Raw genomic sequence first — 5,535 nt, 5'->3', positions numbered from 1 at the left:
AGGGGAATGAAATGTTTTCTAATATGTTTGGAATTAGGGGAGAGAGGAATGTATATTTTAACATAAGAGGGGAGGGGAGTGTAATTCAAGAATCTTTGAGGGGAGAAGAGTGTAATTTACTCTTTTATTAATTATATTAAGGTGTTCAATCTTAATTAATTTACACTACAAGACTTATAACAAATAAAATTTTTACATCAAATTTCTTTCATCTGGATGTCCTTAAATTCATCACTTACATTCATAAAATTTCTTCCATTCCACAACCCCGAACGTGAGAACAAAAACATCTCATTTATTCAAATTTCTTCTTTATTCTTCCCTATTGATCAATTCTTGTTTCTTTTCCATTATCTTCCCATTTTGATTGTTTAATTTTGTCATTCCAAACTGCTGCAGTTTCAAATTATAGCGAGAATTGTCGTTGTTTCTAGAACCGCGTCAGGTATCGTGACTTTTTTATTTAAGCAGCCAACCTAATAAAATCTGCTAACACGCATAGACCTGCCTATCAGCCAAAGCCTTTAAGTCCAAACAAAAGAACAAAAGCCTCATGACATAACCATTTCAGCAGCAACCGAAAAAGATGCTAGCAAACTCCCAAAACATCACAGCGGCAACACCTGCTAGCAATCCTTAAAGTATAACAGATGACTTACTCAATTGTTATAATTAACTACCTCACAACCAAGAAAAATCAAATCAAAAAGAAAAATCAACTCACCATACCTGACATGGTTCTGGAAATAACGGTAATTCTCACGATATTTGGAATCAAACGAACGACGACGATTCTCACGAAAATTGAAAAATGCGGCAGTTTAGAACAAAATTGAACAATCAAAATGGGAAGAAGAAATTTTATGAATGTAATCGATAAATTTAAGGAAATTCAGATGAAAGAAATTTGATGTGAAATTTTAATTGTTCTAAGCCAGTCTTGTAGTGTAAATTAATTAAGATTGAACACCTAAATATAATTAAGGCAAGATTACATTAGGGGTCCTTTATCTTATTTTTTTGTAACAATTTGGTCATTTATCTTTATTTTTCCCGTTTAGGTCCTTTATCTCTCTTAAAAGCACATATACATCTTTTTTCTCATTTTTTATTAAAAAATACATAATTTTATTTTTAAAAATATATTTTCATTAAAAATGAAAAAAAAAACCAGAAATATGATGAAGATGTTCGTCATCTTCATCTTCTTCCTTTGAATCTTCATCATCTTCTTTAAATAAAAAAAATTCTACTAAAATATATCTCCAAATATCGTGAATTAATGTTATATTCACCTCAAATCTTCTTTTAAACACAAAAATCAAAACCTTAATTTCACAAATGTTGCAAGGAGGATAGTGGAGGCTTAGTCACTGACGGAAGGGTTAGGCTTTACAAAAGTTAAGATTGTTCTGGAAACAACAAAATTGATGTGCAAAGCTGCTCTCAATTTTGAGGTTATTTTTATGCCGGGTTTGAATATTGAGTTAGAAAATAATAATAATATACGGTGTGACAATTTATATAACTAATTTTTTTTTTTTTGTGATGAAACTAAATCTCTTTTCTATAGGGTTTTGATTTTTGTGTTTAAAAGAAGATTTGAGGTGAACATAACATTAATTCATGATATTTGGAGATATATTTGTGTATAATTTTTTCTGATTCAATGAAGATGATGAAGATTCAAAGAAAGAAGATGGAGATGATGTACATCTTCATCATATTTCTGGATTTTTTTTTTCATTTTTCATAAAAATATATTTTAAAAAATAAAATTATGTATTTTTTTTAATAAAAAAATGAGAAAAAGGATGTATATGTGCTTTTATGAGAGATAAAAGACCTAAACGGAAAAAAATAAAGATAAAGGACCAAAGTGTTACAAATAAATAAGATAAAGGACCTATAATGTAATCTTGTCTATAATTAAATAAAAATTAAAAGTATTAAAAGTTGCCTAAAATTGATTTTTTTTATAGAAAAAAAAATTACTCATTTATTGACATTTAATGTTGCCAATGTATATTACATTTTGATTGGTTGATATCATGAGGGGGTAAATACCCTCTAAACAAGAGAGGGTAATCTAGAAAAAACCAAAATTGTATAATTATGACTTTTACATGGAGTAAATAGGCAATTACTCCCCTGAAATTGTAAGTTTCGTCAGTTACCCTCCTGAAATTAACAAAACTTTAATTACCCCCTGAAATTGCACAATGTTAATCAATTTACCCTCTGCGTCAAATTTTTCTGTTAGTGAACATGACGTTTTGCAAATACCCCCCTGAAGTTTTGCACTTATGTGCAAAATGCCCCCTGAACTTGTTTTTTTTTTTGTGTAATGAGAACTATTGCTTGTCAAAATTTTATCTACCTACTCGTTGAATTCTTAATTATCTGTGGATATTTATTTAAGAGAAAACAAAACACCACAAAGGTAAAAATTATACAAATGCATTGATTTCGTTTTTCTAACATTGAACAAATTTCAATAATGATTCAAGCAAAGCAAATGAGACATGATGATGAGTTATTAGAGGTTGAGGATATGTTCTATGCTGGTGTAGTAGTAGCTAATGGTTTATGATTGAGTACTAACTAATTAAATGAATTTTTAGATGATTATAAATATGATTAGGTGAATGAGATTATGAGTATGGTTGGAGGGATTGCCCATTTTTACTGGTGTGTTTGGTCTCTTAACATTGAATTCTCTTCTTCCTTACAATATGCTAGTAGTCCCACATATATAGCAAGCACAACCTCTCACCATGTAAATAAAAATAGCGTAAGTTTGCTCCCTTTTTAAATTTGAAAACTAGCGTGAGTTAACTCACGCATGTGTTAATCTCTTTGTTTGTGTTGAATCACGTTGAGTTTAACACATTCGTGAGTTAACTCACGCAACGTGAGTTAAGTTGCACAGATTTAACACCTGCGTGAGTTAACTCACGCATGAGTATTTTCGGTATTTCAATTGGGCGCGAGCAAAATGTGTTGGGTAAAGAGCAGGATTCATGTGAAAAAGAAAAGATTAAACCTCAAATTAGTTCCTATTTTTAAGATGGTATAATTCATTCACTTCTCCATATTAAATTTAATAAATCAATCATCAAGGAAATCACTATGTTACCTTTCTATCCTATTTCCCCTCAAATAAATAAATAAAAAAGAACAGCAATAGTTCTCATTACACAAAAAAAATAAATATAAATTTTCAAGTTCGGGGGGATTTTGCACATAAGTGCAAAACTTCAGGGGGTATTTGCAAAACGTCATGTTCACTAACATAAAAATTTGACGGAGGGGGTAAATTGATTAACGTTGTGCAATTTCAGGGGGTAATTGAAGTTTTGTTAATTTGAGGGGGGTAATTGACGAAACTTACAATTTCAGGGGGGTAATTGCCTATTTACTCCTTTTACATGTGTTTGACTTGTATTTTTAAGATTTTTTTTTTTGTTTGTGGTTTCCTTGAACAATATTCTTATAACAATTGTTAGTGAAACCCTTAAACTATTTAAAAAAAATTATATTGGGAATGAAGAGTTTTATTTTGTTAGTGAATTATGTATTCTTTATGTGATTTCCCATCCCCATCGCAAATACTCCCTCCGTCCCATATTATAAGCAAAAAAAAAAATCACACTTATTAAGAAAACCAAAACATAGTAGTTTGCAACATAGTTTCTTGTGTTATCCTTGTAATAAGTTTCATAGAAAGATGTAAAAACAATTTTTATTGGTTATTAGTTGGAAAATGAAAGAGAAAGAATAATGAATGCAAATTGCATTTAATTTCTCCTATGATTTTTTGAAAAAACATAATTAAATATGATAAAAGTTTGTCTTTTTTGCTTATAATTTGGGACAAAAAAAATGAGTTTTTTTTGCTTATAATTTGGAATGGAGAGAGTACTCATTTCTCAAAGCAAGCAAAACTTCAGTGATGACACCACTTTCACTCAAGAAAATTAAAAAGTTAAAAGCAATTTGAATTAACTTTTAAGGAAAATCATTTTTAATAACATTTTTAATAACAAGATACAAAATATCTTTGTTTAAAAAAAAAGGATACAAAATATCTTTTTATAACTTTAAACAAACATAAAATAACATACTTTTACTTTTCTTAAAAATCTCCGACAAGTTCTATCTGATTGATTTATATGAAAATGATTTTATAAAAAAGTTAAAACAGAAACACAACTAAATTAGAACATCAAATGTTGTGTGGGTTAAAAGTTTTTCACATGGATTATTTTATAAAACAAAATTATTTTTCCAATATAAAGGGAAAACAATTTCACCCTAAATAATTTTGGATAAATAGACCATCTTAGTGTATGTCTAGATTGACAATGAGATAGCAAAAAAATCACGATGAATCAACACATTTTTGGCAAAATGTACTACTCTATGTAGTTTCAACAAGTTATATGTTTGGATTTGCGGTGATACAAGTTAAATTTTAGTAAATTGTTTTTATTAAATTGATTTTATTTAAAAGTGACATGAATGTTAATATATTTATGTTTTTGATACATTTATATAGAATTGATTTGAACAACAAATTTAAGTGAAAAAAAAAAATCACATTTAGACTCAAAAGCTACAAATTCTAACTTCAATTTAAATTCAATTTTAGATGCAAAATTAATTCCACTAAAGAACAAACAAACTTATCAAACTCAATTTTACATCTACATGATCAATTCTAGTTGCTCAAACCATGAAACCAACCTAAATAATCATGTTAGCTATCTGTATGATGTGAATTAATTGGTCCAAGGTTATTAAAACTACTAGCTAGTTAGCTATTAATTATAGGAATTTTAGCATCTAATTAAACTCTATTATGTTGTAAAAAAAATCTACAGATGGACAAGGCTTCAGTCCTAGGAGATGCAATCAAGTACGTGAAAGAGCTCCAAGAACGTTTGAGGGTATTAGAAGAACAAAACAAAAATAATAGTCATGTTCAGTCTATGGTGACCGTTGATGAACCACAACTAAGTTCTGACTCATCAAACAATGATGATTCTGAAGCTGCTAGTGGTAATAATGAAACTCTCCCACAAGTAGAAGCCAAAGTTTTGGACAAGGATGTGCTCATAAGGATCCATTGCCAAAAGCAAAAGGGACTTTTGCTCAAAATATTGGTCGAGATTCAAAAGCTTCATCTCATACGGCTGGTCCGCACTATTAGAATAATCCCGAGCATCTTAAGCTACGACCAGCCGTATGAACTTTTATTAAATTTAAATGCAGTTTTCTCCATCCGATGGTATAAATCGATGTTGAAAGAGTTAGTAATATTTTTTTTTTTGAAAGGCAAATATATATATGTATATATATATATATATATATATGTGTGTGTGTATATATATATATATATATATATATATATATATATATATAAGGTTACACAGATACAAATGTATAGATGAACACCAAATAGAACAAAAAAGGAGACCTAGGTTAAACCCCCGAAGGAAACCCAAACACCGCGCAAGAAAAAAGCAACCT

Source organism: Medicago sativa, chromosome 7 (genome assembly GCF_051527215.1).
Source record: "Medicago sativa cultivar Bolivia chromosome 7, Bolivia_mono, whole genome shotgun sequence".
Classification (NCBI taxonomy): domain Eukaryota; kingdom Viridiplantae; phylum Streptophyta; class Magnoliopsida; order Fabales; family Fabaceae; genus Medicago; species Medicago sativa.
This window is presented reverse-complemented; position numbering follows the sequence as displayed.